Source organism: Vulpes vulpes, chromosome 7 (assembly GCF_048418805.1).
Source record: "Vulpes vulpes isolate BD-2025 chromosome 7, VulVul3, whole genome shotgun sequence".
In the NCBI taxonomy this organism is placed as follows: domain Eukaryota; kingdom Metazoa; phylum Chordata; class Mammalia; order Carnivora; family Canidae; genus Vulpes; species Vulpes vulpes.
The window spans coordinates 38,408,399-38,422,520 of NC_132786.1; the positions used below are offsets into that span (position 1 = coordinate 38,408,399).

Sequence of the window (14,122 nt, forward strand, 5' to 3'; positions counted from 1 at the left end):
ATAGACCAGGATCGCCAGGGTTGGGGGAGAGCCCAAGTCTTTGGAGCAGAAGAGGAGCCTTACAAAGCCAAATTGGGGTGGCGGGGTGAGGTGGCTGGGTTACTCTGTGTTTCTCTAACAAAGTCTCCTGGGGCCTTGCTACTGAAAGTGTTGTCTGGACTACAGTGCTGGCATTCCCTAGAATCCAGGCAGAAATGCTGGCTCTCAGGCACATATACCCCAACCGAGCCACCAGAATCAGAACCTGGATTTTTAACGAGATGTTCAGGTAATTTGAACATCTTGCTATGCGTGCTGGACTTGGAGAAGCCCTGCTGTTGGGAGCTGGGGAGTTCTACTGACTCCATTTACTTAACCAGCACAACCTCGGGTTGTTGCTTCTGGGGAGTGACTGAAAGGAGGTGATGGTGAAGGAAGAAACCTCTGGGCTGGCCTCCCCTTGCCGGGAAGGCCACCAATATGAAAAAAGAGTAGGGCAGACCTTTCTGAACACTCAGCAGTGCCTTGTGACCTGAGCCCTCAGGAAAGCAGTTGAAACGCTTTAGGGAAGCAAATTAACGTAGTTGCCAGGAGCAAAGCATCATAACCTAAGTCAGCCCCATACAGGCTGTGTTTGCAAAATGCCTAGGCTGTCCTTGAAAATGAGTGTATGAGTGTGTGCATGTGTGTGTGTGTGCACAATCGTCTCCCATAAAATGCATGGTCAGGAAAAATGTCTGCTTTCTTTCATAAACAGAACCACTGTGCCCACATTCAAGGGAACAGTATGTTGTTAAGACCTCTTCTGAGGGTACAAAGCCCTCTGCCCAAAGATAGGGAAGGCGTTTTTTCCTTTCCTGGGAAATTGGACTGGTCTCCGGATCCAGCTCTCCCTTCACTGCACCCCGTCCCCAACAGCTTTTCTTTCTGTTGTTCTTTTTCAACAGAGAACAGAAGTTTCCAGTTGACAGAGTCCATGCTCAGCCCCTTGGTGGTACATTGCACAAGTGGCACAGGCCTCTGGCTGCCCCTGGAAAGAAACAGGGCAGGGGACATGGAAATGTTCCAGCAGCAGTCCCAGCCTCTGTCCTCCCAACGCCCCTGTAGGCGGCGCGGCCTTGTCTGGGGCCCCACTGGAGGGATGAGGCACATTGGTCCTGGACCCTGAACCTCGGGGGGCCCTGAGCCTGGGTCCCCCTGAGCCTGGGGGGCAGCCCTGCCTGGTGGGGGCCCTGAGCCTGGGGTGGGCCCTGTGCGGCCGGCCCCTCTGTCCACATCAGCACTCCTCTGGAATCTGCCCCTTGTTAGTCAGGAATGTTCTTCAGATAAGGAACCGAGCAGAGCGCAGGCCCTCAATCAGTCATCCCAGGCCAGCCTGGATCTTTATCTCGAGGAGCAAGGGCAGGCCTGCTCCTCAGACCCCTTGGCGGCCTGAAACCGGTGAAACCCGAAAACCCAGAGGACCTGGAACTCAGAGGGAACTGCAGAGGAACGTGGCCACGGTGCTTTCTCCCGGATACCTCTGACCTGGAGCTGCAAACACTTATTTCCCCGCCGAGCTCCTCTGAGATAGACCCCAGGGACGCAGATTACTTAACAGTTATATTTACCAAGTCATGGAAGGGAGCCGGTACCAGCCAACTAGCCTTCCTTCAGCGCGGTTCCTTCGTCTACTCCCTTGGCTTCCCCTCCTGCTCCTTCCTGGCCCTGATTTTTAACCCTTTTGTAGCTGGAGGAGTCCCCCGCTGGCCTCAGATCCCCAGGCAGACAGAAGGTGAGGGGGATGCCACCCAAGTGCCCAGATCCCCCAGCATCCCTCTTGGCAGCCCAAAATTCTGCTTTACAAACTTCTCTCTTGCAGCCTGACCATTCTTTGTCCTCCAGTGTTTCCTAATAAAATGATGCAAGTACCCTTGGGAAGGGAAATGACTCCTGCTTTTCTTTTATGGGCTGGCAGACTGAAGAATGGGCACATGTCATGGCTGTGGAGGAGAGAAGGCTGGCTGCAGGCTGGAGGAGATGACTTCTGGCCAAACCGAGGAGATTGGTGACTTCCCTAAGTCCACTCAAGTGGAGCAGAAGGAATGAAAAAGGGGGCACAAACCCATAAGGACCGAGATAGAGACGATAGAAGGATAGAGAACACAGAGAGTCCCTGACTTTGCCTGAGCTGTGCAGTAAGGGTCACTATCGATCATGGAAACCCTGACTATCTGTTTAATCAAAATCTGCACCAGGGAGGAGGGGGCGCCTATGGGCCCCGGATCCCCATCTTCCATCCTGGAGAGGCGACAGTCAACTCTAGAATGGAAACATGGAGAAATTGCTGAGCAGGTTGCATTTTTAGGGCAAAGTAGGGATGTCAGGGTGGCTCAGTGGTTGAGCGTCTGCCTTTGGCTCAGGTCACGATCCTGGGGTCCTGGGATCAAGTTCTGCATCAGACTCCAGAGGGAGCCTGCTTCTTCCTCTGCCTCTGTGTCTGTGTCTCTGATGAATAAATAAATAAAATCTTTAAAAAAAAAAAAAAAAGGCAGAGTAAGTCCCAGGGGGGAAAAAACACACAACAAAAACAACTGAAAAGTGGAGGATGAGAAGTCAAAGGAAATGAAGCAGTGAGGGCTATTTCTTTTCTTTCAAATTCTAGCAGTGTTTAGTTTTTTAGACTATGTGATGCACGTGTCTTGTTTTCATGAAAAAAAGTCAAAATGTAAAAAACGTGAGAGAAAAGAGATGGGGTGGAAGAGGATGCTTGGGATTTCAGGTTGCTCCCCAGGGCTGGCTCCGAGGGGTGCTCCAAACCCTGAGCCACACAGAGACTCAGTCCACACCCTGGTGAGAGCAGGCCAGGAAGTCCCGCCGGTGCTTTTCCAGAGAATCGGTGCTTTTCCAGAGAATCGTGACTGAGAAGATGGAATTCTCCTCTGCGCTTGTTTGGCTTGAAAGGGGGCACCCCTGGGGTGAATCCGTGGGGCTGGGAGCTGCAGGTCTGCGGGTCAGGTGAGGCGGAGAGAGGGCTGGCAAAAGGCCAGTGCCAGCTGAAGAATTTGCATCTTCCTTTCTTCCCAGGGATTTGTTTTCCAGGTTCTCTGAAGCCACTTCTGCAGCCCCACCTGGCCTTCCAGGGTGCTCCCCACCCCCCTGGGGACTGCATTCGGGGGCTCAGGGGTACTAGCAGCAGGCACTGCAGGGTAGGAAGGGCCAAGGCAGCTCTGAGCCTCAGCGAGCCCCCCACAGGGCCCTTTGCTGGGATATTTGGGGATCTCCGCCTGAGTGAGTGAGCAGGTGAGCAGGGCATTGACTCTGCAAACCCAGCTCCCTGCTTTGGCCTGCACACTGCTTCTTGTTAAAGCAGGAAGCGCAGGAAAACCCAAAACCTGGCTGCTGGGATGCCCAGACTAAAACTCAGAAGCCCCCACCCCTCAACCTCGGACCCACTGGCAGGTGGAATGGGAGGAAAACAGGTTGCAACACTGTGTATGGGCAGGCCTTGCAAAATGTACAAATGAGAAGAAAATGAGATAGTATAAAGTACTTAGCAAAGCCCCCCAAAGAGCACTGAAGAAAACATTAGTTATGGTGATGACAATAATAATTAGCACCTCCTGTGGCAGGAAATGTGCTAGAAACTGTGAACCTTTTACATTGAATTCTCCTACCACAATACACGCTTTTCATCTTTTAATTAATTTTTAAAAGCCTAATAAGTCCATTGTTTGATTATAAACAAATCCCCGGATTCCAGAGCTTTCAGCTTTGTGACGCATGAGAACTGAAACATGAAACAGCCAACATTGCCCAGACAAGCTGAGAGGAGAGTTACAAACCTTCTCCAACTGGCTCTTTGTCCTACAGCTAACTGGATGTTGTGGCTGCTGATCCTTTAAGATAATATAATATCCTACTGAACGAACCTGTCACATTTTTTATAATCATTCCCTAAATGCTGAATCTTTAGATTGTTTCTTTTTTAAAATTTATTTAGATTGTTACTTACTTTTTAGATGATTTAGGATGCGGGATGAACATTTTTGTTCAAAAATTTTTTCTATATTTGAGATTATTTCCTATGTTGCAGTCACTATGGGAAAATATTAAGGGGCAGTAAAGATTGTAAAAGACTCTTTTTTAAAAATTTTTTTATTTATTTAAAAAGGGACAGAGAGGCAGAGACACAGGCAGAGGGAGAAGCAGGCTCCATGTAGGGAACCCAATGTGGGACTCGATCCTGGCCCTGGGCTAAAGGCAGCGCTAAACCGCTGAGCCATCTGGGCTGCCCTATAAAAGACTCTTGAGTTTATTCCTATGAGTTGTACTAATTTATAGTCTTACCGAGAGTATTCCACTTTATTGAACTTTTGCTACATCAAATACTATCACTTTAAAAGTAATTATTTGAAAAAGAAAATGGCCTTTTCCCTTTAACTTCTATTTCTTAAATTACTAGTGAGATTGGACATTTTCTTAAATGCCTGTTAATTTGTTGTGAATTTTCTGTTTATATCCTTAAAGTAATTGTGCCTACTTGGGACCCAATATGATAAATATGAATATTGATTATCCTGATCCTAAAACCTCGTACTTTTAATTAGCTGGAGTTTTTGCCATTTTTTCATTCAGGAAAAAGTGGTAAATTGTAGAGTAAAATCTATTGACATGGATGAGCTGACAAACATGATGTTGAGGCAATGCAGAAGCCAGATGCAGAAGAACACATCGGTATGTTTCCTCACAAGCTTCTAGAACAGAAAGAACTAATCTCTGGCAATGGAGTTCCTAGTTGTAAGTCCTTGACAGGCACATTGGTTGGGAGGGAACAGGAGATAGCATTTTAGGAACCTGAACGTATTCTATGTTTTGATCTGTGCAATAGAGATATATATTATCATATATGATATCTATTATATCATATATCTATATGATATATATGATATCTATACTTATCTACTTAATTCCTCTAAGATTAATACAATTTACTATGTCTCCATTCTCTATCTCATATATATATATACATACATGCATACACTTTCCCCCCATAAATTTGCTCCTAGAATTTGCATGAACCAGCATGCCTGGGTTGCTCAGTTGGTTAAGCATCTGACTTTAGCTCAAGTCATGATCTCAGGGTCCTGGGATCCAGCCCCGTGTTAGGCTCCCTGCTCAGCCGAGAGCCTGCTTCTCCTTCTCCCTGCCCCCACCCCACTCATTCTCTCTCTCTCTCTCAAATAAATAAACAAAAATCTTTAAAAGAAAAAAAAAAAAAAAAAAGAACTTCCACGAACCATCCTAGGGTCGGAGCTCTAAGCATCCTGAAGTTGCTGAGGGGCTTGGTAGTTCCACTGGAGAATTTAAGAAAGAGGCAGCAGACAGGCTCTTGGGGTTCTCCCCCTTGTGAGAAACTAAGAGCAACACAGAAGAGAAACTTCTGTAAACACAGAAGAGAAAAAAGCTAGATTTTTCACAAATCTATTATTTGTGAAACAGTACCAAAATATAATGAGGTCTACTGGTCTACTAGATTCCAGTGATCACAGACCTCAGACAATGTAGATCAAGGTCCGGAGAGAATGTGATGTCAGAGAATACTAGAAACGGCTAGGAAGAGAGTTGGGAGCCAGGCTGTGCTGACGTGTTGAGGGTGTGTGTGTTTGGGCATCTAGGGTAGGGGTTTATCTATGGAAAATCTCCAGTTGGCCTTCAAGGATCCCTCTGGAAAGGATGTAGGCAAGACTCAGACACTCCTCCAGGACACAGGAATGACTGTTTAGAATAACAACCCCTCAACTCTGCAAGATCCTCCATTAGAAGAAAAGATGTACTTTGCTGGATTTAGGCAGGAAAAGTAATATAAATACTGTATGTGGGTGGGCAGCCCGGGTGGCTCAGCGGTTTAGCGCCCACCTTCAGCCTCCAGGCGTGATCCTGGAGACCGGGGATAGAGTCCCAAGTCAGGCTTCCTGCATGGAGCCTGTTCTCCCTCTGCTTGTGTTTCTGCCTCTCTCTCTCTGTCTCTCTCTCTCTTTCTCTCTCTGTCTCTCATGAATAAATAAATAAAATCTTTAACAACAACAACAAAAATACTATATGGGTTTTCACTGATAAATATTGAAATCGAGGTTAACCTTACATAGATATTCAGAAGATGCTTTCCTGAAAGCATTTGGATTACCAAAATCTGGGTCTATGCTTCTTCAGCCATTAGCAGTGTAGTCCTGAGCAGCTGCTTCTCACGTGGGCCTTCCCAGCCTCATGTGTAAAATGACTGGACCACATATCTCTCAGATTTTCTCCATCCCTTGCATTCTATGATTTTATGCAACACATTCCTGGTGAGTATACAAATACTTAGATATAATGGGTACTGACTTTTTGTCCCTGGGTTGGGGTGTATTTTATAACTGTAATCCAAGTTGTTCTAAAAGTTCAATGTGGTGAAGGCAGGGGCAAAATAGTCTTGGCTCCCAATGACATATTTTTCTGGTAGTCTCCAGTTTAACTTGTTCTTTAAAAAGAAAAGCAAGAGGGGAAATTGCAGTTCTTAGATTTGATGAAAACTCTAGATCCACTCCATAAATAAAAGCTAACATTCACATGCTCCACGTTTTTGTCTAAAATTTCAGCAATTCATTGATTCCTAGAGGTCTGTCCATGGAACCAGGTTAAAAAAAAAAAACCCTTGGACCTGGTGACAGGTGTTGGAATTTATTAATCTCGGATTCTATTTACATCAGTTCCTGCTCTGTGTATCAATTAGAGGTCAGAAAATAATACTAAGTTTCAAGACACATACTGTCAGATGAGTCTTTAGAGAGATTATTTATTTATTTATTTGAGATGGGGAGAGAGAGAGAGATAGAGAGAAAGAGAGGCAGAGGGAGAAGCAGGCTCCATGCAGGGAGCCTGTGGGACTCCATCCCGGGTCTCCAGGATCATGCCCTAGGCTGAAGGCGGCACTAAACTGCTGAGCCACCTGGGCTGCCCTAGAGATATTATTTTACATACACAAGTTAAACACGCTGGCTGGAGGACAAATTACTATATTGTTCCTTGGCAGTATGAGAATAAGAAGCAAAATCCTTAAAAATCTTTAAAATTTTTAACATTCTTTTAAGGCTTTTTTCCCCCAATTTATTTATTTGACAGAGCACATGCTGGGGAAGCAGCAGGCAGAGGGAGAGGGAGAAGCAGGCTCCTCACTGAGTAGGGATCCTGATGTGTGGCTCCATTCCAGGACTCTGGGATCATGACCTGAGCTGAAGGCAGATGCTTAACTGACTGAGCCACCCAGGCGCCCCAGTTTTTGACATTTGAATGCAGAGCAAAAGGGACCCTCATGAACTGTTGGTAGGAATGCAAACTGGTGCAGTCACTATGGAAAATAGTATGGAAGTTCCTAAAAAAATTAAAAATAGAACTACTTTAGTATCCAGTAATTCCACCACTGGGTATTTACCTAAAGAATACAGAAATATGAATTCAAAAAGATGTATGCACCCCTATGTTTACTGCACATTATTTACAATAGCCAAATTATGGAAGCAGCTGAAGTGTCCATCAATGGATGAAGATGTGGTATATAAATACACAATAGAATATTAGCCATAAGAAAGAATGAAATCTTGCCATTTGCAACAACATGGATGGATCCAGAGAGCAGGATGCTAAGTGAAATAAGTCAGTTGGAGAAGGACAAATACCACATGACTTCACTCATATGTGGAATTTAAGAAATAAAACAGAAAAAAGGGACAAACAAAAAAATCAAACTGTTAACTATAGAGAGCAAACTGATAGTTACCAGAGGGGTGGTGGGTGGGTGAAATAGGTGAAGGGGATTAAGAGTACATTTCTCTTGATGAGCACTGAGTAATGTAGAGAATTGCTGAATCACTATATTGTACACGTGAAACTAATAGTACACTGTATGTTAACTCTACTGGGCATTTGTCCCAATATTCCTTTCCTGGGGAATTTACACTAAAGGTAAATGCTTACGGATGTGGCCAATGGTTTATCTACAAATGGTTTTATTCTTTAAAATCTTGAAAAATTGGAAGTAATATATATGTGTAAAAACAAGAGAGTAGTTAATGAAATTATGAAGTCTTCATTGACAGAGTATAATGCTGTGATGAAAAGTCACACCAAAGGCTTTCAAACTCTTCCCTTTGGGGTCCCTTTAGAAGATGACTGTGGGAGAAGGGGCAGAAGTAGAAGAACTAGAGAACTTGCAGACAAAGCTCTGACCTCCATAAACCTGTGTTCATCAGATAAGCTTCACTGTCCCGTGCTTCAAATATTGTAAGTTTGTGTAAGATTTTATTAGAAAAAAAAGAAAGGATTTTGTAGTTTAAAAAAGATATTAAAAATACAAAGTAATAGAATATTTCATGATGTGGGAGAATGATACACTGATAAATGAAAAAGCAGGTCTTTTTTTAAAAGATTTTATTTATTTATTCATGAGAGACACAGAGAGAGAGAGAGGCAGAGACATAGGCAGAGGGAGAAGCAGGCTCATCATAGAGAGCCTGGTGTTTGAACTTGATTCCGGGACCCCAGGACCATGACCTGAGCCAAACGCAGACTCTCAACCACGGAGCCAACCAGGTGCCCCCCAAAGGCAGGTCTTTAAACAGCGGTATGAAATTCTAGCAAACTGAATTCAGCAGCATATTTAAAGAATCATGCACTATGACCAAATGCAATCTATCCCTGGAATTCATGGATGGTTAACATATGAAAATCAACCATTGTTATATGACATATTAAGAGAATGAAGGGAAAAAACACCACATGATCATCTCAATTGATGGAAAAAATTGACAAAATTCAATACTTTTTCATGATTAAAAAAAACCCCCCACAAACTAGGAATAAAAAAGAACTTCCTCAACATACTAAAGGCTATGTATGGAAATTCCACAGCTAACATCATACTTAATAGTGAAAGACTGAAAGCTTTTCTCTTAACATCAGGAATAAGCCCACTTTTATCACTTCTATTTAACATATGACTAGAAGTTCTAGCCAGAGCAATTAGGTAAGAAAAAGGAGGAAAAATGTATTTGAATTGGAAAGTAAGAAGCCAAATTATCTGTGATTACAGATGACATCATCTTACATGTAGGAAACCAGAAAAATTCTACAACAACAATAGCAAAAACCCCTTGAGAGCTGTTAGACAAATTTAGCAGAATTGCAAGATGTAATTTCAACATAAAAATCAGCTGCATTTCTACATAATAGCAATGAGCAATCTGAAAAGGAAGTTAAGAAAACAATTCCATTTACAATAGTATCAAAAAGAATAAAATACTTAGGAAAAAATTTAAACAAGGAGCTAAACAAATTGTATGCTGAACACTGCAAAACACTGCTGAAAGAAATTAAAGAAGACATAAATAAATAGAAAGACATCCATTAGTCGTGGTTTGGAAGACTTAATATCATTAAGATAACAATACAACCCAAAGAAATCTACACATTCAATGTAATCCCTATCAAAATCACAATGATAGTTTTGTGGAAGTAGAAAAATCCATTCTAATATTCACACGGAATCTCTACTCCCTGAGTAGCCAGAACACTAAGGTGGAGGATTCACACTCAAAACTTACTGTAAAGCTACAGTAGTGAAAATTGTGTGGTATTGGCATATGACAGACATATAGACAATGGAATAGAGATCCAGGAATAAGCCCTCATATCTATGGTTAACTGATTTCCCCCAAGACCATTAAATAGGAAAGGATAGTCATTTCAGCAAATAGTGTTGGAAAACTGGCTATTCACATGCAAAAGAATGACACTGGGGAAGCCTGGGTGACTCAGCGGTTCATCACCTGCCTTCAGCCCAGGGCATGATCCTGGAGTCCCTGGATGGAGTCCCACATTAGGCTCCCTGCATGGAGCCTGCTTCTCCTTCTGCCTGTATCTCTGCCTCTCTCTCTCTCTCTCTCTCTCTCTCTCTCTGTGTGTGTCTCTCATAAATAAATAAATAAATAAAATCTTTAAAAAAAGAATAACATTAGACTGTACCTTATACTGCATACAAAAATTAACTCAAAATGGATCAGACTTAAAAATAATAGCTAAAACTATAAAACCCTTAGAAGAAAATGTTGGGAAAAATCTTCATGACATTGTATTTGGCAGTGGTTTCTTGAATACAATACCAAAAGCTCAGGCAGCAAAGAAAAAATAGATAATTGGAGTCCATTAAAATTGAAACCTTTTGTGTATCAAAGAACACTATCGACAGAATGGAAAGACAACCAAAAGAGTGGAAGAAAATTTTTGCAAATAATATATCCAACAAAGATTAATATCTAGAATATACAAAGAACTCCTATAGCTCAACAACAACAAAAAAACCCTAATAATTCAAAAATGGGCAGAGGGCTTGAATAGTATTTCTCCAAAGAAGATACACAGTCAATTAACACATGAAAAGATACTAAATACCATTAGTCATGAAGGAAACGCAAATCAAGATAATATTTTACACCCATTAGGATGGCTATTATCGTAAAAAAAATGGAAAATGACAAGTGTTTATAAGGATGTGGAGAAATTAGAGCCCTTGTTTATTGCTGGTGGGAATGTAAAATGGTGCAGCTACCATGGAAAACAGTCTAGTGGTTCCTCAAAATATTAAAAATAGAATTGTCAGATGATCCATCAATTCTATTCCTAGGCATATACCCCAAAAAGTTGAAAACGGACTCAAACAGATACCTGTAAATTAGCATTATTCACATTAGCCAAAAGGTAGAAGCAATGCAAGAGTCCATTTACAAATGAATAGGTAAACAAAATGTGGTGTATCTACAAAATGAGGAATAGTATTCAGCATTAAAAAGGAATAAAATTCTGACACATGCTATAACATGGCTGGACCTTGAATACATTATGTTAGTGAAGTAAGCCCTACAGAAAAGGACAAATCTTGTATGATTCTACCCATAGGGATGCCTAAAATAGGCAAGTTCATAGAGATAGCAAGCAGAATATATGCTACTAGGGTCTGGCGTGATAGGGGAAGGAGAAGTTAATGTTTAATAGTTAGGGTTTCTGGGGGCACCTGGGTGACTCACTGGTTGAGCATCTGCCTTTGCTCAGATAGTGATCCCAGGATCCTGGGCCCGAGTCCCGCATCAGGCTCCACAAAGGGAGACTGCTTCTCCCTCTGCCTATGTCTCGGCCTCTCTCTCTGTGTTTCTCATGAATAAATAAATAAAATCTTTTAAAAAAAAAAAAGAGTTAAGGTTTCTGGGTGCACCTGGCTAGCTCAATAAGGAGAGCATGCAACTTTTGGTCTTAGGGTTGTGGGTTCAAGCACTGTGTTGGGTGTAAATGCTTAAAAATGAAATCTTAAAAAAAAAAAAAAAAAAAAAAGAGGGAAGGAGTGCCCAGGTGGTACAGTTGGTTAAATGTTGGACTCTTGGTTTCCGCTCAGGGCATGATCTCAGGGTTGTGAGATTGAGCCCCACGTTGGGTTCTGTGCTCAGCGCAGTCTGCTTTTGGGTTCTCTCATTTCTCCCTACCCTTCCGGCTCATGCTTTCTTTCTCTCTCTCTCTAAAATGATTTTTTTTTTTTAAAGAGGGTTTCTGTTTGGGATGATGAAAAAGTTCTGGAAATAGATAGTGGTAATGGTTGTACAACATTATGAATGGATTTAATGCCACTTAATTATATACTTAAACATGGTTAAAATGGTAAAGTTCATGTTATATATATATTTTACCACAATAAAAAATGTTAAAAAACAGCATTGTGTAAAATAATGCTAAGTTTAAAAATTAATATGTGTGGAGAAAAGATTGGGACAACTTAATGCGTCAAATTATTAATAATAATTTTCTCTGGAGGTGAGACTATAATAATTTTTATTATGTTTTTTGCATTATTTCCCTACTGGACCTCAACAAGCTCTTTTTTTTTTTCTCATTTATAATTTTAATCGAAGCATTGCTATTCATTTTTTCTTAACTCTTTCTTATGAGCACCAAATTTTAATATCTAGGTCAATTTTTTGGGAAAGAAACACCATCAAATAACTTCCCTCCAGAATAAAACAATGATGTTCATTCCTCCAAACAACCGAATTTGAAGTCTACTGAAACAAAACAAAAACGCTCCCCCCCCACACACACAGAAAAGTAACAAAAATCACATTTTAGGAGTTAGTGCACTTAACAGCCTTCGCTGTGCTGTCTAATCATCCTTCAGCTGACTTTCAAAAAAATTAACACCCTAGCGCATCAAAATATACATTTTCCATTTGCTTTGTTTAAATTAAAGATAATAATTAAAAAAAAGAAAACTTGAAGGAATTCACAATCAATTGCCTGACTCTTTTTTTTTTTTTTTTGCCTGACTCATTTCAATGTCATGTACAGCAAATGAAGGTCAGGAAGGCTATTTGCAGCACATATGATTAGGAGAGAATTGGTCTTCAAGGTTTAGCTTTCTTCCAAACAGTGTAAAATACCCACAATTCCAAGTATGAGGGAACACAGACGATCTCCTTTGAGAATTCCACAGGACAATACAGGTGCCCAAGCTGTTCTTCATAGAGCCACAAGGCTTCCGTCAAATTCACACAGTTACCCTGTGTAAAATATTTCCCATCCTGTTTCAGCTGTCAAATCATTAATCACATAATCAAACTCTCTCCCTTCTTTGGCGTACCTCTTCAGCACTGGGATACAGTCTTCTATTAGAATCTGATAGCAGGGGTGCCTGGGTGGCTCAGTTGCTTAAGTGTCTGCCTTTGGCTCAGGTCATGATCCCAGGGTCCTGGGATTGAGCCCTGCATCGGGCTCCCTGCTCTGGTGTGGGGAGCCTGCTTCTCTCTCCTCTGCCTCTGTTTGCTTGCTCATTCTGTCAAATAAATAAATGAAATCTTAAAAAAAAAAAAAAACCTGATAGCAGTCTCCTTTAAGATTGTCTAAGACGTTGCCACATGATTTCCACATGTATTTCTTACATCCATCAATCACCATTTGGTCGATCTCCACCATAGTGACCATCTTTGGTTTCAGTTTGACTGTTTCACATAATATGCCCCTACCTCCACCCCCGAGAATCAGTACATCTTTGCCACCGTAGTCTTCTTTTCCATTGCCCGTGATGGCCTGGGTATACGCCAAATCACTCTCTGCCAGATTAGCATCCCCACTAAGGATGAGAATATTTCCAAACTGCTTCGAGTGTAGAATTTTAATGTTCTGATAAGGTGAATCTTCATCATACACTTCATCTATGTCATACTCAACCAGGCGACCATCAGCAGTGGGCCAGTATCTGTCCATGGCCCCTCCTCCAACTATGGGTGGTAATTGCTTCACCGGGCCAGTACTGTCCTGACTCAATTCTTTCATTCTTTCTTCTACTTTGTTCAAAAGACTGTCAACTTCTTGGCCTTGCGAATCACCATCATAACTCTGAAGATCCAGCAACACCAATCCATGTGGGTAAATTCTCAAATTGGCAAAGCTGCCATTTTTGTTTATGTAGGTCGCTAGATAACCATGGTCTTGCCAGGTGTGCACCGACTCCGTCATCCCTTGCTCCAGGAAAATGGACCGGAGGCCTTTTAGAATGGTCTCGCCCTCAGCTCTGGTGCTGAGCTCGAAGTCGAGCGTGCTGTGCAGTGCTGCTGCCATAGGGAGGCGAGGCCCTGGGCCATGCCTGGAGCAGGCGGCCGCGGGGAGTGCGGCACCTCAACAAGCCCTTATAGCTTGATGGTCACAATTTTTAAAATTATGAAACAGTTCTTGTATCCAAAAGAATATATTATATACGTGAATGTATACAGATTAATTTTAAAATAAGATAATTAAAATATGAGATAATATAATTTCACTTATTGCTATGATGGAACCAGAGTTCAGATTTGCCATCCTACCTTAACCACTTAAAACCATGGGAGAAGATATATGGAAAAAAACAAACCAGTTTTTGGGCATTGGAATACAGTGCCTTGACAGTGATCTTTGAGAGAATGCAAAGGAATGAGATGAGCCCTAAAATTGCCCTCCTTATGATCTGGAGAGAATTTTCAGGCCATAGCATAGGGAGAAGTAACCTAAATCTAACCTGAGCTGAAGAAACAGAATTGAGAATTTGAGGAGGCCA

At 42.0% G+C, this 14,122-nt stretch overlaps 1 pseudogene; it reads right to left on the reverse strand.

Annotated features, from left to right (window-relative positions):
• Positions 1–12,395: 12,395 nt before the first annotated feature.
• LOC112916263 (spermine synthase-like) lies at positions 12,396–13,650 on the reverse strand (annotated as a pseudogene).
• Between the last annotated feature and the right edge of the window lie 472 nt (positions 13,651–14,122).